The sequence below is a fragment of the Sus scrofa genome, chromosome 5 (assembly GCF_054392235.1).
Source record: "Sus scrofa isolate SSC_HxYL_T2T_F1_AM1 chromosome 5, Sscrofa_HxYL_maternal_Yorkshire_Landrace_v2.0, whole genome shotgun sequence".
Lineage (NCBI taxonomy): Eukaryota > Metazoa > Chordata > Mammalia > Artiodactyla > Suidae > Sus > Sus scrofa.
The window spans coordinates 72,070,273-72,096,972 of NC_139387.1; the positions used below are offsets into that span (position 1 = coordinate 72,070,273).

Consider the following 26,700-nt stretch of genomic DNA (forward strand, 5'->3'; position numbering starts at 1 on the left):
GGAGTGGGGAGCAGCGATGACAAGGGGGAGCTTGGCTTCGCATCCTGGGGTTTACACTTGCCACCTCCCTGAGTTTCGCTGTATCCATTCATCTCTCCGAGCTGTGGTCTCAACGGTGGAAAAGAAGAGATGAAACACCTGACCTGTCCACCTTAGGGCGTTCTTTCTAGTCTCCACTGGTACCAGATGAGTTTTAAGCGAATTCTAAAGAGAATGCTGAGGAGGACAATGATGATATCACTTCGCATGTGGGTGACCTGCCTTCCTAATTCCTAACGGAGGTCTCCCAGGGCTCTAGCTTAGAGGGTCCTCCTGCACCCCTTACCTCTAGGGTGTGGACGTCCATATCAGGCACATAGAAAAAAACCCAATACATTCAAGTAAATACAAGTATGCGAGAACATGGTTATTCTGGGCAGCGACGGCTAAGAATCTTCCTGGAATAGGAGCTCCCTAAACGTGGCCCAGCATCACAGCATCACGATCATCTGGGAGCAGTCAATAGTGCAGATTCTCAGGCCCTACCCAGGCTGGCAGAATCAGCATCATTAATGAATGGGCCCAAGAATCTACAATTAAAAAACATCTTCAGGAGTTCCCGTCGTGGCGCAGTGGTTAACGAATCCGACTAGGAACCATGAGGTTGCGGGTTCGGTCCCTGCCCTTGCTCAGTGGGTTGAGGGTTCGGCGTTGCCGTGAGCTGTGGTGTAGGTCGCAGACGCGGCTCGGATCCCTTGTTGCTGTGGCTCTGGCGTAGGCTGATGGCTATGGCTCCGATTCGACCCCTAGCTGGGAACCTCCATATGCCGCGGGAGCAGCCCAAGAAATAGCAAAAAGACAAAAAAAAAAAAAAAGACAAAAAAAAAACTTCAAATTCTCTTGTGGTGCAGCGGGTTAAGGGTCCGGTTTTGCCACTAAAGCACTGAGTCACTGACTGCGATGATGCGGGTTTGATCCCTGATCCCTGGCCCTGGGAACTTTCGCATGTCATGGGTGCAGCAACAAAACAAAACAAAACAAAACAAATTCCTGGGGTTCGCATTGTGGTGCAATGGGGTTCGCGGTGTCCTGGGAGCGCTGGGATACAGGTCGGGGCCCTGGCCCAGCACAGTGGGTTAAGGATCTGGCATTGCTGCAGCTGAGGCTTAGGTGGAGACTACAGCTCAGTTCTGACCCCTGGCCTGAGAATTCTGTATGCTGTGGGGAGGCCAAAAAAAAAAACCCCCCCAAAAAAAGCACCATGATGACCCTGATAAACAAGGGGTCTCAGACCCACTACCCTCTCCAGGTTGACTTGTCTGCTTTGAGATTGGCAGGAATCCCTACCCCACACCACCCCACACAACACCTAGACCAGGAACTGGGCAGAAAGCATCTGCTGAACTGAGCAGAAATTCCAAGTTGGTGGAAGGAGTAGTCACGCTGACCACCTGTGTTAGAGCAGAAAACAGACAAAGCCTGGCTTGGACCAAGCCCTGAACCGGGCCCCTGACTTTCTGCTGGTAATGGATGCCTCTGTGTTCCCATTCCCATCTCAAAGAGGCACGAGGAAGGAAGGAGCGGGGAGGGAGGAAGGAAAGGAGGGAGAGAGGGAGGGAGAAAGGGAGGAATGAAGGAGGAAAAGATGCTCCTATCGTCATCACAAAATCACACAAGTCAGACCTCGAATCAGCTGTTTCAGCCTCCTGATTTTAAGGGCCTGGAAACGGAGGCCCAGAGAAAGGCAGCAGCTTGACAAGTGCTCCCAGCAAACTGGTACCCAGGAGTGAGGTATCACGGCAAGGGGACTGGGCCAGCTCTTCAATTATCCAAGCATCCCCAGACCTGCCAAGATCCCATAGGATCTTGGTCCTAGTTCTATAGTGTGAGACTTCTGCCTCTGGATCCCACCCTTAGCAAAAGGAGTCCTGTCTCTTAGGCCACAGCCCTTACCTAAGCCCATCCTCACTGCACCCTGCACCCTTTAGGGCTCTCATCGCCCTTTCCTCACTCTGGTGGCTTCTTCTGCCTGTCACTCCTGCTGCTCCACCCCCGCCCCATCCCAGCCCGTATATCTAGAGCCGCTGCAGGATGCATCTCAAGGGCTACAATTGCCACCTCCTCCAGGAAGCCTTGGGGATTTGCCTCCTCCAAACGATCACCTCTTTGGTGAGTCTTCTATTCTGCCGTATCCTTTGTGTATTTCCTTATCGTGATGGTTTTTAAGCTGTATAAGGGCAGGGACTACTTTTTACATCTTTCAATATCCTCCATATTGTTTAGCACACATGTGGGGGATCCACATCTATTTGTTTAATTAAAATGACTCTTGCCCGAACGCAGTGATCTCAGTTCTGCCCCCTTCATTCCAGAAGTAACAGATATAATGGCCTTGAGTGGCCTTTGGTATGAAGTGCCCACATTTGAGTGGAAAGAAAAACAAGGAAAAGTCCAAAGAGAATTTGAAGCCACATGGAAGAGATCAATTCTGCTTGCCTTTTTCATTGCAGATCAGCAGGACAGGAAGTAGAATGCATGATGTATAATATATATAATGAGAAAGGCATTTGGAAGCCATTGACATTTCAGGATGTGTGAATTTATGATCCTAAGGGTTCAATTTGCTCAAAGAATGTCCCCTGAGGTTGCTGCTCTGAACATAACACCTCCCCAGTCTGGAGGCAGCATCCAATGTCATATTGCCAGTCTGATGTCACGTTGGAGGAGGTAGCCTTGGGGATGCCCCCACGCCACCCTGCAGCCTCCGGACCCTGGAATGGTTGAGCTGCAATGAAACCTCCTCCAAAAAAGCCTGTCCTACCTCCTCCACATGCCCCCAGTCCTCCTTCATCACCAGCAGCGGGAACACTAGGACCATGAGCTGCACAAACATCTCAACCAAGACCTCTTCCAGGGCTTTCCTTAGTCACAGTGAAGATGCCTTGCAGAGCCAAACATTAAAGCAGGCCTGGCATTGGCACAGAGCTATACACGCAGCATGTCAGGTCCCAACTCATGTGTATTACCTCTGTCCCCCTGGGGAACAAGGGACCAGTATATTAGTTTGCAAAAGAGAGATGTAATGAGAGTCTTCACAATGTCAAGTCGAAGTGAGGCTGCTGCCCATCTGCCTTCACTGAGGACACTAAAGGCAACAGCAAGAGTGAAAAAAATTACTATTTATTGTTCTACACATGCCTGGCGGGGAGCACGTGCCAGCACAAATGCATATTCAGTCATCTCTTGCTGAGTTGTTGTAACGCATGAGGCTTTCTGTTCGAGACACAACCGCATATTTACCTGAAAAGTTCCCTGTTATCTTACTTAACCTGACCTCAGACCTTTGTGATAGAGAGGAGGAAATGGAAGTTAGATAATTATTATTAAAAATTGATTTTTAATAAGGAGTAGGCTGGAGACTAGAATTCAGGTGTTCTGACTCTAATGTTCTTTCCATAAAACAAGAGGTCCCAAATGGGTTTCAGTCTAAGTTCCAAATCCAACTGACTGATGTATGGCTCCATGGAGACCCATGATGAGGATTAAAAGACCTTGGGAAGCTCAGTGGGAATGGGTGTTATGATTGATTAGTGATGTCTGCTCTGTGTGCAAAGCAGTGACCATGGGAGGGAATGCTGTGGTTGATTAGTGATGTCTGCTATGACCAAAGTGTAGAATGATAGCACACATGCTGAATTTGCTGCCCCCTGACACACACTTAAGCACACTTCAGTGAAAGAACAAGTTACCCTGTTACCAAGTTTCACCACAAATCGAATTCTCCACCACAGCCTGTGTGATTTTCTTACACATACCCCTCAAACATTTTCAGCATTCCCTCAATTTTCTTTTGCCAGGTCCTCCGAGTTCTCCGATTTCTCTTTAAGTAACTAACCCCCAACATACATCTTGGATGGGCATAGCTTATGGACACAGATTTCCTTCGAGGAGTTTCTTCCTGTAGACTGCCCCCATTTGACCTTCCTCATTACTCAGAACGACTCTCTGGGGATGTAAAACATGCCCAAAACACAGGGGGGCGGGTATTGTACATGACCCTTGACAGCTATTGCCTAGGACGACCATTCCTGGTGCAGGGCGGCAGCAGCTGGAGCATGAGGGCTGGAGGCTTGGAAAGTGGTTGTGTGCAGATGGGGAAGAGGGTGGGGAGAAGGCAGGACCGGGTCGGGGGTCAAAAGGGTGATGGCGGGCAGCTGAGAAGTCACTTTTAGAGCTGGGGGGGCAAAACAGCACTGCCTGTTTTGAGCGGGGAGCTGATGAGGGCAAAAGGCAAGTTTAACGACCAACAGCCATGCTGCGTAGAAGCGATTTACTGCCATGTGCAGCCGAGCATTAAAACAAATCAGAAGGAAAAGAAAAGAAGTGTCTTCTTCATTTGAACTCCATTGTCTCAGTCGACGAGGTCATGTGGCCATCAGCCTGCAGGCGGATGGGACCACAGCTGGGAGAAACCAGATCCCACCCTGGGCCCCCTTGAAAGTGATTAAACTCCTATCAGACCAGGCTGGACCCCCTGACAGCAAAGACGTCATGCCTGGAGCTGCAACCCCGGGAAATGCTCATTGGGCAAATCGAGACCTTAAAAAATAATTACGGTTCACACATCCTGAAGCAATAATGACTTCAAAACTGCCTTCACGTGTGATTTATATATAAGCATATTTCCTCCTTGAACCTTCTCCCCCATTCCCGCTTGGCTCGCTCCACCCAAATCCAAGGGGTTAGAAAGTCAATATTCTTAGGTCCTGCTAAAAAGTCCAGATGGAAAAACCCTGGTCTGTATCAGGAGGAAAAGAACTGCTAACACCACCTGCCATTAAAATTCTTATACACCCAATTGTGCACGAATGTGAGTATGTGTGTGTATTCCAAGAGGTTCAAAGGGAAAAAGAGAAAAATTAATTAAGCCTACGCCTCGCTGCCAAGGAATCAAATGCTCTCTGGGGCACGCTTTTGAGGCAGAGAAATGTACTCCGACAGGGCTGTTGGTTCTGATCCAGTTTATGGTAAAAGAGGGAAGAATGAAGTTAAAGCTGGAGTGGGGGACTGGAGGGGACCTTGCCCTCTCTTGTCCTGCCTGGGAAGATGTCTTGAGGTCACAGAGCGGGGGGAGGGGAAACGATGATGAAATATGTCTCAGTTTTATGCCTAATAATACATGTGGACACAGAAAGGAACATATACAGATGTGCTCCCTTCATGGCTTTGTGGGGACAAAAGAACAAGACAGAGACCGGCTCTGCTCTCAGGAGGTTCCATGGGGGATTCGACAGGTGGGATCAGGAAAAGCAGGAAAAGCCAGAGGATAAGCTGGCCCCTGGGGACATGCTGCAAATCGAAAGGAGCATCTGGAAGGGCGCATCAAGTATCTTGTGCGCATAAAGCACCAAGAGCTCACATCACACGCCTGGGAAAGAGGGAGACTGAGAGGCAGAGACCCCAAAGAGAAGAAAGCCAGCCCCACAAATGCCATGCTGATGACATCGGCTCTAGGACCGCAGCCCCTTCTGAGGAACGACAGCCAAAGCACCTTGATGACCCGAGTCTGGGACATCAGCTGGGCTCTGTCTTCTCTGTCTCACATGGTAACCGCAGGTGTAAAGAAATGGAAATGAAATCTCACAGCCAAGCAAACATCCCACACATATGTTCCTCCCTGACGATAATTGAAATACGAAACAGCCCCAAAGAGAGTGGAATCACTTATAAGACGTCTGGGAAACAGCCTCTTGCTGGGGTGTGAACGGCAGGAACCAGCCCTTGTGTGTCACTCGAGCAGGGGAATCAGAGGGAAGGACAGATGCGTCCTTAACGGGGCCTGGGGGCTCCGCCAGGCTTCTTGTCAGATGCTTCTCCACCAGCAGGAACTGGCTGCCTCTGGGGAGCCTCCAGGAAATGTGCTGGGGGTCAAGGAGGAAGGGCGTGGTCACTCTCCATCCTCTGACGTCATCCCACCTGAGACTCCAGAAGAGGAAGCAAAGTTGAATTCTATGCACAGAAAGGAGAAAGTCAGTGTGTGTGTGTTGGGGTGGGGGGTACAAATCAGGTGTTAACTTCAGGGGGAAGGACAATATAATGGCAGCGCTTGCCAGATGGGTGGAGGTGCAGAGGGAACCAGCAAAACTGGTCACGTCTGCTTCCCCAGCACGCAGGCTAATGGGATGTTCCCTGGCAGGCCAAGAACCCAAACTGAAAAGTGGGTACCATCTTGTCAAGGAGAGAAAGGGTGTGGGCATGTCCCTGTATACGGGCACCGTATCTGGGAGCATGCATGTGCGTGTGCGCATGTGCTTACACGCTCCCTTTTTCTGCATCACTGCTCACAGAGGTACAAGGAACCGGTCCGTCTACTGCCAAAATCATTTCAGAGCTTGTTTTAAGAGCCTTTCAAAGAAGCAATAAGCAGCTTGTGGGAAGGGATTGAACCTCATTCAACTTTTTACCTGGCTGTGTGGCACCGAGTGACTACTGCCAAAGGGAACGGGGTTAGCGACTGGTGCTGAGAATTCCTAATGCCACCCTGAGGAAGTTGGTGCCTTAATCCCAGGCCTGATCTCTGATCCCATTCCAGGTTGCCTCCCGGCAAACACCCTTCACGCACTCATCCCTTCGTCTGACAACCGCGTGTTGAATGCTTCTTTGAAGCCAGGCTCTGTGTTCAGTGTGGATGAAAATGATGGGGCCAGGAGTTCCCGTCATGGCTCAGTGGTTAATGAATCCGACTAGGAACCATGAGGTTGTGGGTTCGATTCCTGCCCTTGCTCAGTGGGTTAAGGATCTGGCATTGCTGTGAGCCGCAGTTTAGGTCGCAGATGTGGCTCGGATCCCTCGTTGCTGTGGCTCTGGAGTAGGCCAGTGGCTACGGCTCCGATTCAACCCCCTAGCCTGGTAACCTCCATACGCCGTGGAAGGGGCCCTAAAAAAACAAAAGACAAATAAAAAAAATAAAAAAAAAAGAAAGAAAGAAAAGAAAACAATGGGGCAGATGATTCTTGCCCTCAGGAGTCTCTAGTCTAGTAAGAAAGGTGTTGAACCAGTTAGAATAAGAAATGGGGGGGGAGAAAAACCAGGTCCCTTGTACTGTACATCAATTACAGCTCCATAAAGCTGATGTTGCAGTTTCCTGGTGGCCTGGCAGTTAAGGACCTGGTGGTGTCACTGCTGCAGTGAGGGTATGATCGTCTACATACTGTGGGCCTAGCCAAAAAACCAAAATGGGGTGTTAGAGAAAGTCTAGGGTACTTTGGGAGCATGTGGCAGGGAGCCCTAGGGTCAGACAGGGGATTCGGGACAACCTCCCACGGAAGCGGTGCTGAAGCTGACACCTGAAGGGTGACAAGGGCCGGGCAAGAAGCACGGGGAGCAGAGAGATGGTTCCAGGGGGTAGGAGCTGACACCCCAGTCCTGAGGATCAGAGGCAAGACAGTGCATGGTGTGTGCTGAGACCCAGCCAGGCTGCAGGAGAGAGGGGAGGGGGCTGGACAGGGAGAGAAGGAAGTATAAACAGGACGGAGGTCATCTCAAGGACTCAGAAGCACTGGGGAACCACAGCATTTCAAGTGGAGAAACAATCCAATGAGCTGTGCAACGCTGGGGAACAGCAAGAGATGAAGGTGGCTTCGAGGAGGGGGTGGCAGTGGGGATGAGGAGAATCTAGACAAACCCAAGAGCGGCCTCACAGATCAGAACCTGGAGGTATGTGGAGGCTGCCTGATCGTGGGGCACGGCAGGGGGACAAGCCCAGGCTCTGACGCCACCAGATGTGGCAGCAGGATTTCCTCCTCACTAAGCTGGGAAACGATGGAGAACGTTCCCTCCAGGGAGAGTGGTCTGTGGCACGGAGGGAGCCCATGTGAAGGTAGGGACACACTGAGTTTTTGATGCCCATGAGACATCTGGGCAGAGCATCACCCAGGCACCGGGGTTTATGGGTCTGTAGCTTTAGAGAGAGTCCCTGTATTTTTTTTTTTTTTTTTCGTTTTTTTTAGGGCCACACCCAGGGCATATGGAAGTTCCCAGGCTAGGGGTTGAATCGGAACTGCAGCTGCCGGCCAACACCACAGCCACAATAACACCAGATCTCAGCCTTATCTGTGACCTACAACACAGCTCACAGTAATGCTGGACCCTTAACCCACTGAGCAAGGCCAGGGATAGAACCCGTGTCCTCATGGATATTAGTTGGGTTCGTTACCGCTGAGCCACGGTCCCTGTTATTTCTGAAAGTCAGCCCCACACATAAGACCACTGGATGCCTGACACTGGCTAAGGAGAGGGAGGAGCCCAGGTCAGGCAGAGGAGAAAAGTCAGCTAGGAAAACCAGGAAGAGACTGCTAGAGGCAGGGGGAAAGCAGGATCAAGTCGGGGATCCAGGGAAGAGAGAATTTCGAGAGGACAACAGCTCGGGAGAGGATGCTCAGAGGCCCAGCAGGAGGAGGCCGGCTTTTTCACTGGGTTTAGTGATGAGGCCATAGGCAGAGGAAGCTCTGGAGTGTGTGGGTGGGTGGCAGTCTGAGCACTGAAAGGACACTGGCATCGCCGTTAAGAAGTCTGGCTGAGGAGTTCCCGTCCTGGCTCAGTGGTTAACGAATCTGACTAGGAACCATGAGGTTGCGGGTTTGATTCCTGGCCTCGCTCAGTAGGTTAAGGATCGGGCATTGCCGTGAGCTGTGGTGTGGGTCACAGACTCGGCTCAGATCCTGAGTTGCTGTGGCTGTGGCACAGACTGGCAGCTACGGCTCCGATTCGAGCCCTAGCCTGGGAACCTCCATATGCCTCAGGTGCGGCCCTAGAAAGACAAAAAAAAAAAAGAAGTCTGGCTGTGAAGAGGACAGAGTCGAGGTAGAAGCTGGATGGGAGGCCTCCCAGGATGGTGAGGGGGGCCCCAGGGGCCTCTGGTTCGCAAACCCCTGGATCTTTCTGACCAGGACACTCACCGCTGGATTAGGTTAATTTCCACCTTCTGAGCGGGCATACATCAAACCCTAAGATGCCATGGGCGTGCACAGCGCCTGTTCCCTCTGGAGTTCAAAACACTTCATAAATATTTCCTCTTTGTGCTCATTTCCTATCTGTGTAGCAAAAGGAGCTGGATGATCACTGTCCCCACAGTGCAGGTGAGCAAACCCAAGAAGAGACGGCACCGCACCCCTGTGTGGGTGCGGGGGGGTGGGGAAGGCAGCTGGAACTTCCCATCCTGCACCCATCGCTCTGATGAGCAGCTGCCGGGGGCTTGGCGTACTCGACTACGAACAGAGTCATTCCAGGACTCCGGGGAGCTTGGGCCCAAATCACTTGACCTAAAGGAACTCGCTCTGTTTCCTGGTCTGTTCCAGGAAGCCTGGTAAAGATCCTGGTGACTAGCGGAGCTCAGACACCGAATCTGGTCCTCATCACTCCATCTGCACTGCGCTGCTGAGAGGGCCTCTTACACAGACCTCTCCTCCAGCAGCCAGACACTTAGCTCTGACCCCAATTGCTGCTCCAAGGGGGAGGGGCCGAGGGGGAGGAGGGGCTCCCAGAGCTCCCAGCTGGGCAGAGGCAGAAGGAGGACAATGCCTGCCCAGCCCGCAAGCTCCCCCGGAGGAGCCTGTGCAGCCCTGCCTGGGAGGGTTGCGTGCAGTCGGTCCCAGCAGAGGGAGATGGATTCAAGAATCGGCAAGGCTCCACCTGGGGCTGGAGAGGTCCGGCTCCCAGGGTTCAATACCTTCCTAGAATGAGCAGAGGATGTTGGAGCATGCTGCAAAACCACTGAAGGAGGGTATTATTCATTTGCTCTTTACTCATTTAATCAACGTAGGTCTACGTGACTCTCAGAAGGGGCTGGTCCTGCCCCTCCTAGAGGGCATTTGGAAATTCGGGAAGGTGTTCCTGGTTGTCATGGTGATGGCAGGGGGCTGGGGTGCGGGGGGGGGGGGGAGGCTCGTGGCGGTTAATGCTTTGCCATGTAACCCGCATCACTGAGAAAAGCCCCACGCAAGTACCCATGGAGTCCCTGCTGAGAAAAACGTAGGTGCCCCTGAAGACCTGAGCCCGGGCCTCTGACTGTGGGATTCTCAGGATGCCTGAAGGAAGACAGCATCGAGAAGCAAGCAGCTTGGGTGCCCTGTGACACCCTCTTTTCCGCCACTGGCCCCCAGTGCACTGAGTCTTAGCCAGCCTGGGAAGGACCACCATGACCCCCAGTGTGCCACAGCTGGTCTGCCTAGACTGTCTGATTCTTACCCTTGACGTTCATGCTTGACCCTTCTCTCTGCATCCCCTTCACCATCCCTTGTCCATCACAGAAGGGGCTTCAGTAGAAGGATGAAGAGAGCCAGCCTCCTGCCCATCAGCATCTCTGAGTCAGCAGAGTGCTCCCAATAGGACCCTCCCTTCCCTGAGCCACACCCCCCTGCCCTTCCCTACCATCCATTCAAACAGGATGCAGACCCAGCCTCCACCGCCCAGGGGGCCTGCAGGCTAAACCAGTGGCCTGAGCAGGGCTTAAGTCCCTTGGAATATGGGAAATGGTGTGTACATGTGTGTTGTGAGCTGTGTGTGCAGTACTGTGATCGTGGGCGATCACAACCGGAAGGTTCATTTAATTCGTTTGGGCAGCACTTGAGGAGTCAGAGCCAGGGCCCCCTCGACACTCCCCCCCACCCGGCCTACCCCAGATACAGGCATCTTCCTACCTCCCAGCTTGCTCGCGCGGTCCAGGCCAGGCAGGCACAGGCTGCGTTCAAGAGGCTTGGCATAGCCTCCCAGGGCCGACAGCGATGGAAGACAGATGTGTGCAGCCCAAGAATAACGGGACTCGTGAAAAGGAGTAGCCAGCTTCCACGTGGGAAGAAACAGGAGGCGGGAGGCAGGGAAGTGGGAGCCGGTTAGAGGTCAGCAGACCAGCAGGCGGGGCGCCCGATGCGTGATGGGTGACCTGCCCCTGCTTGAAAGATGCTTCCACGGGAAGGGGGCTGGGCTCCCTGCGGGGCTGGGGACCCCCATGTGCTCCACACATCAGGATCTCACTGAAGGTGTCCTAGAGAGAGGCCAGCGGTCTGAGTCTCACCCGCAGAGGAGTTAACAGCCCAGGCCAGGGGCACGCAGCCTAGGGGTGGGGCTGGGGCAGGCCTGGAACCTTCTGCAGCCTCCCACCAACCTGGCGCTCCTCTCCAGTCCCTTCCTAATCCCGCCACCCCCCCTTCCAACTCCATCTGTCTGGTCCCTCCATTCCCCACCGGCTGGCCTCCTGCTGGGATGCTTTCCCTCCAGATTCCAGTGCCTCCCAGGGTGTGGGGGAAGGGAGGCAGGAGTCCCGTGGAAAATGCAAATGTTTGGGTTGAGACAAGGGAGGAAAGCATCTTCCCCCACGGGGATCACGGGATCACGCACTGAAACCGAGCCCCCTGCAAAGGTCTTGCCCCGCCTCAGGTTAATCATGAAAAGAGCTGACTGCCTATCTGGGCACAGACCTCACTGCCCAAGGTGTGTGTGTGTGTGCGCGCGCGCGCGCGCGCGCGCATAGGGGGGTGGGGTGGTTAGGGACCCTCAGTGTCTCTCCTTCCTACCATGGGCTGAACTGGGTCTCCCCAAAGGGATGCCCTTACCCTCCAGGACCTCAGAGTGTGTGTGCCCTTCCTTGGAATCGTGTCTTTACAGAAGGCAGCAAGTTAAAATGAGATCATTAGGCTGCGTCCCAACATGACCCATGTCCTTACGAAAAGGGGACATGTGGGCAAAGGCAGACACGCGCAGAAGGAAGGCGATGTGCAGACACTCGGCGAGGCGCCCTGTGAAGGTGGGGGACACCGGTGATGGAACAAGCTGCCAGAAGCAGGGAGAAGGGCCTGGGATGACGGCTTCTTCCCTAGCGCCTTCTGAGGGAGCTGGGCCCCGCCAAGACCTTGATTTCAGGCTCCTGGCCCCCCTGAGCTGTGCCACAACTAATTCCTGTTGTTTAAACCCGCCCAGGTTGTTACGGAAGCCCCATGAAATGCACAAGCTGCCCCACTCTCGTGGTCTAACCAGACCCCTGCCTCACTCTGTGTCCACAGCGGACAATGGGACGTTGAGTTTTTGTTCACAAGCCACAGGAGATGAGCTGAGTCATGCATCCCATGGAGCCAAGGAGCTCCCGACCAAGTGGAGAAACTCCAGCTGCACCTGGCAGGGGCCCCAGCATCCTCTCCCTAAGCTCCAGAAAGTCTTGGTCACTGTGCCACTCCTGGCATCACCAGACTGGGGAGACCCTCAAACCAGATGTCCCTGGCCTGTGGGCAGCCAGGTCAAGATCCCAAACAAGTAGGGGAACTTGAAGGGGCAGAAGGCTAGGCTGATGGGAGCCAAACATCCTCCAACCACCCCCAACATCTGCAGGGAAAACAAATACAGGCTGGACACGGATCGAGAAGATGTCTAAACCACGAAGAGAATGGATTTACAACAAGACCCACAGATAGAGCCAACTGGAAAAGCTGAGGCTGGGCTCTAATTCTTCCTGAAAAGGGATTAAATAAACTGACAACAAGGGAGAGAGTGGGGGGCGTGAATCATGCGCATGTGGGTGGATAAAAGCCTCACCCTGGGAGACAGCAAGAGCCTCAGAGACAGGAGCACAGGAAAGGGAGGGGAGAGCCCGTCCTGGGACTGCAGGACACGTCTGGCCACTAAGTCCGAAGGCCCTGGAGGGCTGTCACCCTGGCAAGAAACAACGTGAATACAGGTACAATCCCTAATAGTCTGCTATTGATTTATCCATCTTAACATTTATTCCTTGAATGCTGCCCTCGATTCAAGGCTCCCCATGTGCCATGCACTGTTAGAAGCCTTCTGCACGAACTGATCATCTCAGCCTCACTCAATTCAGTGAATTGGATTTTTTGTTCCCTTTGTACAGGAACCTGAGGATGACAGATGTGTAGGCGACGTACCCAAGGTCACCCCACTAGTAAGTGAGGGAGTTGGGATTCATAGCCAAGCTGGCCTGGCTTCCACACCCAAGTGCTTTCCCAAGGCACCATGTGAGATGGGCCCTGAGCTGAAAAGCGCCTCCTAGAAATCTCCTCCAAGAAAGAATCACATCTGTGAATAAACATTGAATAAAGGATGGTTAACCGTAGTATGAAAGCAGTGGCCCAAGGGAGTTCCCCCGGGGCACTGTGGTAAAAGATCTGGCATTGCTGCAGTTGTGGCGCAGTCATAGCTGTGGCTCGGATTCGATCACTGGCCCAGGAGCTTTCATATGCCATGGGTGTGGCCAAAAAAACCAAAACCAAAACCAAACCAAACCAAAACAGGGCCACAGTCACGAAACCATTAAAGTATGGCATATGATGAGAGATCATGCAGTGAAAATTAAGTGAACTTACAGAGAACAATACATATAAAGCAATATGAAGTGGAAAATTTTCAACTATAAATTTTATCAGGTATGATAAGCCCCCTTATAAAAAAAGGGGAAATACACAGAGACATATGTGCATGTACACACTCAAACACACAGAGCAAAAGAATTTCAGGGGATATATCCTAAAATGTTGATGGATTTCGGGTAACTGTCTTTCTTTTCATTGATTCTGGTATCTTTCCAGTTCTCCATAATGGACATATTTATTTCATGATCCTAAACCAGTGTTTTGTTATAACTATGTTTGAAAGGACCCCCCACAGCTTCAACTATCATCGTTTCCATTTCCCACTGACGGGATGTGGGAAAGAGGGGATTTCACGTAGCCCTAACCAGCAATATGGTGCTTCTTTGGCCCTGATCTTAACCTAGGAAAAGCCCAAACTCTTGGATGAAGGAGGGAAGTGTTTTGTGTTTCCGATTACAGAAAATGACCAGATCTGTGAACTCAGTCCTCTGACTTAAGTGGGGCTGAAGCAAGGATCATACTGGGAGATGGAGTGGGACGAGGTTACCAGGCAGGGAGGGTCGGGGGACCTCACTTACTGCATCTAGTAAATGACAGCCCTGCTTTCTCAGTTCCAGCGAGAAGGATGAAAGGCAGCGGAGAGAGGGGCAGAGTTGGAGAAGGGGAATCATTTATACATTAAACAAGAGGGCAGGGGGAGGTCATGGTTAGGAGTGCAGACTCTGAAACCAGAAAAGGGTGATTCCCAGATCAGCCACCCCTTCCCAGCCATTTAATCTTGGAAAACTTACACAGTCCTTCCACACACACTCATCCACGTGCCATGAAGCACGCCAGGTGCTGGAGATGCAGCAGGGCAGCAAAGATCCAAAGTCCCCCCACTCCCGCTGGAATTAGCTTATAATACAGGGAGAATAAGAAACGACTTTAGAAAAACAAGTGAAATACACAGTGTCTCAGATGATCTTAGAGGCAATGGAGACAAACCTGCCTTGTCTGCCAAGCCCCAGGTGCCTTGTCTGCAAAACGGAACAGAAATAAAATTGCTATTTCATCAAGTTGCTGGGAGGGGTCCTGAGATCACACACACAGGACTGAGCCTGGTTCCCCACCTCATAAATACTTATCACCGATCACCATTCTCTGGAGATTAAATGCGTCAAAGCTGCTCTTCTACTCTGAGTGATTATGAGAAATGGTGATAACCATTCAGAAACTGAAGAGGCAAAGGGGAGTCTACTCACTTGATAAAGAAAATCTAAGCCAACCACACTGTGGTAATGGGTTTCCGGATGGCCAAAGCAAAGAGCAGAAGTCTCCTTACCTGGGAGTGTATCCAACCTCATAAGAATTCAGAGGAATCCTATATCCCTTCCTTTGATCAAGGAAGAGCAATATCTTTGGTTTCTCCTACCTCAGGATGGAGTTTAAGAAAAGGCACAAGACTGAGGCTTTTCACCTGCTTCTCTGCCCTACTTCTCTCTCCTGTGTCTCGTGAGGACGGCTACACAGCAAAAGGTCCCTGCAGAGGGGCCAGGAGGAAAGGAGGCCGGTTGCTCCTCTAAACCCACACAGTCCCAGGTCCCTCTGGGAATCATGGGACCGATTAAAAGCTCAAATGGGGTTCTCCCAAAGCCAGGTGGAGCCAGCCCATGGACCACAATGCAGACTCACGCCAGGCTTTAGGGATGAACCGCCAGACATCAAGGGTGTTTCTCATCCAGCTCCCAACCACTGGCCAGCGGCCAATGATTCCCCAGGGGAAGAAGGAAGGAGATGCCATCTTGGCGAGGCAGAAGGAGCAGCTTTCCAGGATCCAAGCTTTATAAGCCCTGGACTCCAGCCTCCTGGAGAGGTGAGACGTCATCAGAGGCTAGAAAAGGGCATGGAGAGATGCGTGGATGTGTACGTGCACACGCCAGCCAATGCATGGGCAAGAATGTTTTAAGTAGTGAATGCTGGGCTGTAATCTGATGGATTATTCTGCCGTTCTGCAAAGCAGTATTTTGGCGCATCCCAAAGGAGCCCAATGATTTGTTTCCACCGACCCCAAAGAAGATAGCTTTTCCATGTAAAGGCAGGTTTGGCAGAGCCCTGTAAACTTGGTAGCTGGAAGTTGTAGCTTTTTCTCCAGAGCCCTCCTCCTCACTCAAGGGAGGCCTTCCTTTCCTGGGTCATGGGTTGGCAGCAAAAGAGCAACACAGGGACCCGATGATGCTAATTCAGAGAAACACTCCAGGAGGGCGGAATCTCAAACACTACAGCCTACAAAGCAAAGCCCACGAGATGGAGCAAGGAGTTACACTCAGAACAGATGAGGAGACCAAAAGAGGAGTTGCCAAAAGTTCAAAGAACGCACCGAGGGGGTAATAATGCAAACCTTAAGCAGCAAAAGGGAAGAGGAGCCATGAGGGGTGTGGCAAGGCGTTTACCCCAAACCACGATGCCCAGGGTGGAGGCGAGGGGGTTAGACGCTGCTCTGGGATGCAGCTTCTCTTACTGCTCGGCGTGGATTTCTCCCTTTCAGGCATCAGTCCAGCCCCAAGCACCCCATGCCTTCCCACCCCGGTGCCTCCATCAGCACCATCCAGAACTGTCCCCTAATCCTCCTGCTTGATCCAGGGGTGTCCTCAATCACCCACCAGCAGTCTTTGGAACTCCAACGGTCCTCTGTGGATAACGGTCCCGTGGCCCTGGTCATTTTGAGCCTGAGCTGCGTTTAGCTGCCGATGTCTTATTTCCCTAGATCCACTGGGAGTTCACGGAGGTGAGGGGCCGTGCATTTCTGTATTTGCTCCCCATCAGCAAGGACACGAGAGCTTACCATATCAGGCACTCAGCAGAGAGCCGAGAGGGTTTTGCAGCACCAGAGTTTATGCCCATTAGGTCACTGAGCAGAGTTCTTTTTTCAGACCGGATAAATGAAGCATACCGAACATTCTATTTTCCTTTCTCTTGTGCGCCTGGCCACAGCACACGCTGCAGTGCTCAGGCTGAAAGGCAGCTCTTTCTGGGGCCTTAGGATGCCAACATGGTCAAAGGCAGGCCTCCTGGCCCAGACCTTGTTGTTCCTTCTTCCACTGACAGCATTTTTTGGCCATGCCCCCAGCAGGTGGAAGTTCCTGGTTGGGGATCAAACCCATACCACAGCAGTAACCAGAGCCACAGCAGTGACAACGCCAGGTTCTTAACCTGCTGAGCCACCAGGGAACTCCAATTGATAGCTTTCTGTACACTCTTCTCTCTCACTCTTCCATCAATAAGTTCTTCCAGCCCTCCTTCCAAAACAGATCCCAAATCTTCTGGCTCCTTATTAATACCCTCCCGACCCCCTGAGTCTAGTCCCCCATTCTCTCTTGCCCACTGAATTGGCATCTGATGTGTCCCACTGTCTCTACATCTATAGCCTGTCCCCGACAAAGCAGGCAGAGCAACCCGTTAGAGATGTTAACTGGATGACATTATTCCCTGCTCCAAAGCCTCCGATGGCATCCCAACACACCTGAAGGGGAAAAACTCTGGCTTCCTACCGTCTGGCTGGAGGCACAGCTTCCAATTACACACCTTGCAACTTATCATGCAAATAAACCGTATGGCCCACACGATCTAGCCAGCCTCTCTGACTCTCTGTCCCAGTCTTCTGCTGTGTCTTGGACATAGCAATCTAAAACAACCTATCAGAGTTCCTGTTGTGGCTTAGCGGGTTAAGAACCCCTACTAGCATCCATGAGGATGCGGGTTTGATCCCTGGCCTCGCTCAGCAGGTTAAGGATCTGGCATTGCCGTGAGCTGTGGTGTAGGCTGGCAGCTGCAGCTCCGATATGACCCATAGCCTGGGAACTTCCATATGCTTGGGTGCAGCCGTAAAATAAATAAATTAATTAATTTAATTAAATTAAATAACCTCTCCCACTGGCCATCATATCACTTGGTTTTATCATCCATCCTGGCATTCATCTCCCTAAGAAAACTTCACTTGCCTGTCTGTCTAACCATCCACCCATCTGCTTGTCTGTTTCTGCACTTAAGGATTGTTTTTCATTGGAACCCAAGCTCCTTGAGAGCAGAGGGTTGACCTTTCTCCTTCTGTGCTCTGTCCACTGCACTGAGAACAGTGCTCCAGCACAGAGCAGGAGCCTACTAAATATTTCTGGATAGACGATGCTTTCTGGACACTGATGTAAAGAATCACCTGCCGGCAGAGCCAAGTCTTTGTAGCCTGGGCCAAGAATGAAGCAGCTGCTTTTTAAAGTTACCCAGCTGAAATTTCCCAGGGAAGAAAAGGAGACTTTGAAAGACAACCACAGAGACACACTCGACCAAGAGTGACCCATCAAGGCTGGAAAGAGTCTCGCCAAATTCTGGGACCCCTCCCGTGCCACTGTAAGGGGGCCTGGAGTCCAGGTCAGCATAAGCAACATTTCTGAAGTGCTGTAGTAGTTCCTGGGGGACATAATCAGAGTAGGGTCCTTACCTACAAAGAGTGGACAGGCTCATGGGGGAGACAGACACTTGAGCTTCTATAATGCAGTGAATGACATGCCAGGGATGTCATATGTTTCTGGCCTCAGGGAAGGCTTCCCGTGGGAGCACCTGTAATGGTCAAACAAAGTTGGAAGGCGGTCCTAAGCTTTGGGAATAAGATGAACAGAAGTCTGGCTATGAGAAGCCAGGCAGAGTGTGTCACGGGGACAAGGCATCACGTCCCAGGAGTTTGCACTATACTTGACGCGGGATCAAGAGCCACCCTCGGACCTTGTTGTTCAAACACGCATGTGTTGGGGGGCACTGGGTGCAGTCACTCTTTTTGTTTGCTTGCTTTTTAGGGCCCACAGGTGTGGCATATGGAGGTTCCCAGGCTAGGGGTCAAATCGGAGCTGCAACTGCCAGCCTACACCACAGCCACAGCAACACGGGATCCAAGCCGCGTCTCTGACCTACACCACAGCTCACAGCAGTGCTGGATCCTTAACCCACTTAGGGAGGCCAGGGACTGAATCCGCATCCTCATGGATTCCTTTCCACTGAGCTGTGACGGGAACTCCCGCATTCACTCTTTTTTGCTGTGAGCCCCCAAGATGCACGCATCAACGAAAATCCCAGATAATGTAAGAAACAGAGAGAAGTGAGAGGCAACTCAGTTTTTTGGTGTTCTTTTGGAATGCCCACCTTTTATTTGGGGTAATAAAACACTGGTAAAAAATCAGGGCTGTCTCACAAAAAGGGGTCACAAACTTAACGTTAACCAAGCATTAATCTAACAATCAGGCCCAAGACGGCAATACAAGAACTTCACCAGGGAAAGTGTGTGATTCTGACAGAAAGGTGTGTATCCTCAAGGAAGGATGAATGGTCCTGGCAGACAACAATTCTAACTTTTATAGGAGGAGATGCTCAGTCCTTGGGCAGCACAGGAGCTATGGAGTCAGAGGGATCTGGCTGCTGATCGAGGCTGCACTGGACAAGTAGCTTGGCTTCTCCAAGGCTTAGCGTCCTCATCTGTGAAATGGGAGGATTATGCCTGTCCTGCTGAGTTGCTAAAGGGGGCGGGATTATAGGCGCTAAAGCACCAAGCACAATATAACACCCGGTGTCCTGACCCTTGTATGCAAACAAACGAGCCCATAAATCCTGAGCAAATTGGTTTTTTTTTTTTTGGTTTTTTTTTTTTTTGCTTTTTTAGACCGCACTTGTGGCATATGGAGGTTCCCAGGCTAGGGGTCAAATTGGAGCTGTGGCAGCCAGCCTACACCACAGCCACAGCAACACAGGATTGGAGCCGTGTCTGCAACCTACATCACAGCTCATGGCAACACCTGATCCTTAACCCACTGAGGGAGGCCAGGGATCAAACCCACATCCTCATGGATACCAGTCGGGTCCATTAACCTCTGAGCCACAACGGGAACTCCCCATGATTCTGCCCTTTGTTCACTACTTCCTGCGCCCGCGACCTACTCTGCTTTCTGGTGTGGTCTGCATTCACCTGGGCACCGCTTTCGGTTCTAATGTGATTTACTGATGCTTGTATTAGAAGATCTAGGGGTGAGCGGTCAGTGCACAGGCCTGTGCTGCAGAAACCTGCACCTTTGTTGAAAGGGTGGGCCCCTGAAGTCATGTGCGACACGACAAGACCTCTATCCAGGGGCCCCTGCTAAGGAACTAGCATGTCTCTCTGACTCCGGTTGGGCCAGTCAGAGTCTCACTCCAAGGAATCTGGAACTGGGGCCCTGGGATTGCCGGATGGTAGGCCTAGAACGGGGGATGGGGGAGTGGGGTTTAGACGCAGAGAGAGCCCTGGTCCTATAGACAGAGAAGGGCCTGAAGGCTCCAAGTTAGTGTCTTATGAAGCGTGGCCACAGCTCCTGCCCTTAGATTCCCTAAGAAGGCACTATATCTCGTTATTTCCTCCCTTGGGTTAACTAACAATGTCCTGATAGTTGTAGTTAACAGGTACTGAACCTGACCGCGATCCAGACTCTCTGAGTCTCCACACTGTATCTTCGTCCTTCCAACATCATCATGTCATCCTTTTATACTTAAGGAAACTGACTGATAGCATCACTGTCAAGACGTCATAGCTGAGAAGTGGAAATGGGATTTAAGACCCAGCTGACGCTGTATTTTATTTTTCTCTCTCTCTTACTTAGCTGCCTCTGCGGCATATGGACGTTCCCAGGCTAGGGGTCCCATCGGAGCTGCAGCTGCTGGCCTACACCACAGCCACAGCGATGCCCAATCCAAGCCACATCTGCGACTTACACCACAGCTTTCAGCAGCACTGGATCCTTCACCATCTCAGCAAGGCCAGGGATCGAACCCGAATCCTCATGGACACTATGTTGGGTCCGTAACCCACTGAGCCACAATGGGAACTGATCCTCTATTTTAATTACAATACTATGCAACTAACAAAACAATTTTCTCTATCTAAAACAAGCCCTTGCTATGGGGCAGGAACTATGCTGGTTTCTCCACTGTGGCTTTCGCGTTTCACTTGACCGAAGCATCCTTAAGAACTGAGGGGACTCCCTTCTCAAGATGGCAGGCTGGGTACCCACTGCAACCCTCTTCCTCCCGAATCAAGTCCATGTGCACAATAGAAAACATATTAAAAAATACACTTATAACTGCCTAGGCTTGAAAACAAAGAAGGGAGGTTTTCATTGGCCAAGAGCTACAAGGAATCCTTCGAAGAAGATCAAGACGCCACGAATAATTGAAGAAGCTGAAACAAAGCACGGAATCCACAGGCAAGGGATATAAAAGAATCTGCCACAGAAGACAGCCTGGCCATAGGAGTAACCAAGCCAGCCCTCGACAAGAAACAGCAAACCCCACTACCAGACAGACTCGACCCCCTGGAGGCAGTTGGAAGAGCGAAGAGGAAAGGACACTGAATATTTCATAACCTCAAAGATATAAGGCATTGTCGACGCAACATGAGAATAGGGATGTTTCAAGGGGGTTTTCATAGTGATAAATACACGAACCAGAAGACAGGGAAGGGGGCCATCTCTGAGCTCTGCAACCAGGCCCACGATCCCGCTGGGAGCAAGTTCGGCCTCTCCCCTCGGATGCAGATATAATGGTGCAGGCGGTGAATAACAAGAGCAGCAGCTGGAGGCAAAGTTGGGGACTGGCCTCGCAGAAGGGGCAAGCAACCCCCACCAACCCAGTTTCCTGCACATCTCAACTGCCCCGGGTTGTCCACTCTCAATACCACGCCGTCCCGTGCACCCCTCGAGAAAGACAACACCCTGAATTTACACCCCAGGTGACATCATCCGAAAGAGGTAAAGTAACACAGTGGTCCTTCCAAGCCACAGCTCGAACATGTCCTCTCATTTCTCCTGGTGCCCCCCAAAGATTGCCTCCCCACCTCTCAAATGTGGCAGGGACATCCAGGGCTGTAGCATCATTTACATGTTTTTTTTTTTTCTTTTTAGGGTCATACTTGCAGCCCAGAAATCCCCGGGGCTAGGGGTCTAATGGGAGCTACAGCCGCCGGTCTACGCCACAGCCACAGCAATGTGGGATCCAAGCCGCATCTGTGACCTACACCGCAGCTCACGGTGACGCTGGATCCTTAACCCATGGAGAGAGGCCAGGGATGAAACCTGCATCCTCATGGATGCTAGTCAGGTTCTGAACCCACTGAGCTACAACAGGAACTCCTGCAGCATTGTTTTTAAGGAACATTTTCCCAGCCCGGCTTGGAGGAGAGCCGCCTTCCACAGAGGACAATGTGCTATTAGCATGTTTCGACCATAACATATATTTGTAAAGGAATTTCCAGCGTGCAAAGCACTTTCCAATGCATTATCTCATCTGAAACTGTACACTAATTATGTTAAGTCAGTGGAGTTTATTATCCCAGTTTACAAAAGAGGACACCAAGGCTCCAAGTGGTTAGGACCCCTGGTGAATAGAACCCAGGTCTTCTTGCTTAAGTCTTTGTATAGTTCATGGGGTTTCCATTCCTTCATCATGAGCTCCAAGGCAGAAAGAGCCCGAGAAGCATTTTCTCCCTCAACTGCTGTGTATCTACAGAGGGGTTATGGGGTGGGGGGAGCATTCTTAACTCTTCTTGCAGTCGAGGCATCTAACATGCCTCAGGGCTGTGAGTCACCCTTCTACCCAGTCCGTGGCCCCGAGTGAACACGTTCTAGATTAGACTTCGGCAAACAAAATAACTCGCCTGGAACCCAGATAGTGTATCATTTTGTAAGATTCCACACATGAGCGATATATGATGCCTGTCCTTGTCTGATTTATTACTTCACTCGGTCTGATCACCTCTAGGTCCCTCCACATTTGGTGCAAATGCAAATGAACTTATTTACAAAACAGAAACAGACTCACAGACATAGAAAAGAAACGTATGGTGGGTTCCCAAAGGGGAAGGGGGAGGGATAAATTAGGAGTTTGGGATTCACAGATACACACTACTATCTATAAAATAGATAACCAGCAAGGACCTACTGTCTAGACAGGGAAGGAAACTCAGTATCTTATAATAAGCTATAATGGAAAAGAATCTGAAAAATAGCTATGTATGTGCATAAGGGTAACTGAATCATCTGCTGTACACCTGAAACGAACACAACACTGTAAATCAACTATATTTCAATAAACATTTTTTTTAAAGAGCCCAGATATAAATGCTTCAGCTCTTCTCTTGTCCTTCTCCTTGAAACACTACTGTCCCTTGATTTAAAAACAGAAAGCCATGGCTGAGGGTGATGGTTGTGTGAGGCAGTGTGGTGTGGGATGGGGGGGAGGTGTAGAAACCATCCATTGCCAAGAATGACTTCAGTTCCATCTGCAGGAATATATACAGAGAGTCCTGTGGGTTTCTGCTTCCATTGCTTTTTGCAGGGCTTGTCTCTGTCTCTCACGGGCAACCCCCTAGCAGTGCCTCATGCAGAACGAGATGCCCCCGCCCCAGCTCCCTGCCTCTGCTGCAGATCACAGCTGCATGGCCACCCAGCCTCTTCCAGGGGATCAGCATCCCGGGCCCCACATCTGGTCAACCTGGCTCCCTCCACCACATTAGAGTTCCCAACCACACTCAGGCCGCTCGGCGATCTGGAGAATCCCAAATCCAAACACTTGCGGAAACTCGTGTCCAGTCCCACACACCTGCCAGCACACACAGGGGTACCTTCTTGTAAAAGAGAAACCCAGGGACTGCAACCATTCTTTATGGTCCACTTTACCATTCGAGAATGAGAACACATGGTTAGAAATGCAACGTTTTCAGACCCCATAAGCTTTTTCAGACCTTGGTTTTTTAGCTTCCTTCTCTGACCTACAAGCCTTGGCTTCCTAACAGGAAAAGGGCAAGAGGACAAATTCCTTCTAACAAAGGGGGCCCGGTGGCTCTTGGGAACACCAACATCCTAAGACTGGCATGTGAGTGGATCCCACGGACCCTAGAGGGCAGAGAGTTGCTCACTTTCCTGTTGAGCTGCCCCTACCATAGCGTCTATGACTGGTCTGCAAATTCCCAGGAGAACCAGGGCGGGAAATCTGATCATTTGGAGACCACAAGCCAGCAGTTCTGCCCTCTGAAAGAATTGCAGACGCCACACCCTCCAGCCTAGGATGAGGCTTGCCTTTTGCAGGCAGTTGCGGAATTAAAGAGATGCCATGTATGAAAGTACCTGTATAGGAGTTCCCTGTTGGTGCAGCAGGTTAAGGATCACTGTAGTGGCTCTGGTTGTCACTGTGGCGCGGGTTCGATTCTTGGCCAGGAAATTTCTGCATGCCTATGGGCATGGCCAAAAGTAAATAAAGGCATCTCATACATAGCATGTGTGCTCTGCCAACTCTAGACATTCAACTTTGGTTGGCCAAACTTAAAAGATCTCAAAGAGCAGGTGAAGGACAGAAAAGTAAGAAGATGGGAGAGTCTCTGTGGAGCTAAGACCTTGGAGATGACACTGGCAGTTCTCTCTGGTTCCCTGTGCCTTCCCTAAGGGGAATTCCTGCATCCTCATATGCCAAGTCGCTGGACAGCACGCCAGGTGTCTGTCTGGGTCACTGTCACACACACCCTCCTTATCTATGCTAACCGGTGTGAGCTTGCAGGAAACTCCCCATACAGATCCACTACGAGCCAAAGAGGCTCTGTGAGGTCCGGTCATTTTCAGGAGAATTTGAAATACACACACACACACACACACACACTCATCTATAGGTGGATCTGATGTCCAGAATCTGGGGCCCCACAGATGCCCCCCAAACCTTACCATCTATCCACATTCCACTTGGAGTCTATGGAAAGGTCTGCAGACTTTGGAAAAAGTCCCCATAGTGGTTTCAGATTTCCGGGGCTACAATGCCCAAAGCCACTTTCTTTTTCTTTTTCTTTTTTTTTTTTTTTTGATTCCTAATCCATAATCAGGATGGAAATGCACAGAAGATGAAAAAAAAATGGTGGGATTTCCCCCCCCACTGCCAATCAAACTCTCAGCCTTGCTCTTAGACTGGTCCCTGGTTCCCCACAGCCAGAGCCACACCAATCCATGAACTGTCCCCTGTCCTCCCCACCTGGTTTCTTCTCCCCCGGAGCCAGCCCTGGTCAGAGTGACCATGGATCAAATCCCACGTGATGCTCCCCTCTGCATTTCAGTCATTGGTTCGCTCATTCATTCATTCTCCATCAATCCAACGGACAGTCTTTTTTCCATCAAACAACTATTTATCAAGAGCCGTCTCCCCTACTGCACCAGAGTGAACTTTTCTTTGAAAACAGAAGGCTGGTTGTGCCCTCCCCGTCCACCCCTGCTGGCTCTCATCATCCTTGGGATGAGGCGCAAGCTCAGTGTCTGCCCTAGTGCCTCTCACTTCCCTGGACCCCATGCTGCTCTCCATGCACCACAGACCTGGGTTCCTCCCTCACCTGGAGGCTCTTTCCACCTGCTTCCTCACCTGGAACTCTCCACGCCCCCTTCTCCGCCTACTGTCACAGGCCTGCAGGGAACCTCCCAGTCCGGCTCCCTCCACATGGGCTGCTCTCCTTCCATTTCTACCCTGAGCCCTGCTCACTCTCTTTAGGCAACAGTCATTGGATTATGGATCAAAAAAAAAAAAAAAAAGAAAGAAAGTGGTTTGGGGCATTGTAGCCCTGGGAATCTGAAACTGTGATGGTGCTGCAAGAAAACACAGGACAAACAGGGGGCATCCTTCTCCAACCCCTAGTCCCTTTTTTGTTGCCCTCACAGTCAAAAATTGGACCTTCTCTAAAGGCTTCATCCTTGACTGTGCCTCTGTCGGTCCCCCAAGAACTGAGGAGACTTCCTGCAGACAGACGGTAACTTGATACAGCAGCCCCGAAAGGAGATGTAAACACTGAAGGGGGGGACAGGAAGGTAGATTCCAATACATACCAGAGCCAAAAGGTAGAAGGGAAATGCTGGCGGATTAGAGTGACAAGCTGAGGTCTCCCTCCCAGTAACCCAACCCAAATTCAACTTGATTTCCTAGACTTGCTAATAGACCACAATCGAAAATATGTTTCTCTCTTGTTCTTGCTCTGACACACACACACACACACACACACACACAGAGAGAGAGAGAGAGAGAGAGAGAGAGAGAGAGAGAGAGAGAGAGAGAGAGGACACAGAATAAATACACTGACGGTTTCCTTGATGATCATTTAAACACTAAGAAAGAGAGAGAAAAAGAAAGAATGAGAGAGCAAGTTATGAAAAGCAACTTTTCCCCCCATTTTAATCCACAGCCATCAAAAGTCTTAGACAATTATTTTTAAAGTCCATAAAAGCAATGTATGAATGAATTCTCACATGAAGGCAGCTTAGCCCTGAGCTCTGACCAGCACCTGGATATTTTTGAAGTTTCTTTGGGGACACTACCTTTGACCCAAGTGCTATGCACACACATCTTTGGAAGGAAGGTCCAGGCGAGACACAGAGAGAAGCAGCAGCCTGAAGCTGCCATCGTCTTGTATCTGTATGGCCCCGGAGATGACGCTGGGAACTTCGCTCCCTCCCACTGTGTGTCGGGGTCATCAGGACAGGACCTCCCCTTGAGATGCTCCCCCAGCGGGGGAGGCAAGAGGGCCTCTGGTCCTACTGCTCCTGGACAAGGTGGAAACCAGGAGCCCTGCCCCCTGTGTGCCACCGCAGGATGCGGCGCAGGGTCAGGGATGCTCGAACCCCAGGACGTCGAAACCCACAGCCTTGGGTCAAAGGACCTTCCAGATCCCCAGACTCCCAGCTCGGAGCCTGGTTCATGGGATCACACAGCAACCTCCGGAGGCTCTCCCTGAGCCCTGGCGTTTCAAGAGCAGACCTGGTCAACCCGTCCAAACTTGTCTTTCCCAATCACCTGCCTCCAAGGATTCCTCCTTCTTCCAAAACCCCAAAGCCTCTGGGATCCCTGCCACTCACTCACGTGCCACGTGCCCAACATATCTTGCCCCACCCTGCAGTCGATTTCTTTGCAGGTCTGCCCTGTGCCCAACTAGACTGCAAGGCTCCTGAAGGCAGGCCCCAGCCTGCCTCCACCAGGTACTCGGCATGGTACCCAAGTTCCCTGCATGCTGGGTAAGAAGAAATGAGAGTAGCCTGAGGCCCCCTTAAGACAACACTTTAGATATTAAGCAGATAAGAAAAACATCTAACAGATGTGTTATGTTTTTTAAAGGCCCCTTCTACATTCCAAAGAAATTACTTAATAAGGACCTGATGTCTATTCCATTTCTGCTGGTATCTGGACCAATTAAAAACAGGATGTGGAAAAAAAAAAAAAAAATGCCGAGGAGCTCACTGTGCAGGAGGGATTCAGAGAGGACAGGAGTGGACAGTAGATGGCA

General features: G+C 51.1%; 1 protein-coding gene across 5 annotated transcripts in view; it reads right to left on the bottom strand.

Annotated features, from left to right (window-relative positions):
• The window catches only part of NTF3 (neurotrophin 3), a 71,296-nt gene that overhangs the window by 32,691 nt on the left and 11,905 nt on the right, over positions 1 to 26,700 (bottom strand). The window contains exon 2 of one of the 5 annotated variants that reach the window (XM_021090893.2): positions 17,830 to 17,948. The exons of the other annotated variants lie outside the window; for them this stretch is intronic. The gene's annotated coding sequence lies outside the window, so the exon portion shown is untranslated. The remainder of the gene's footprint in view (positions 1 to 17,829; positions 17,949 to 26,700) is intronic. 5 annotated transcript variants of the gene reach the window in all.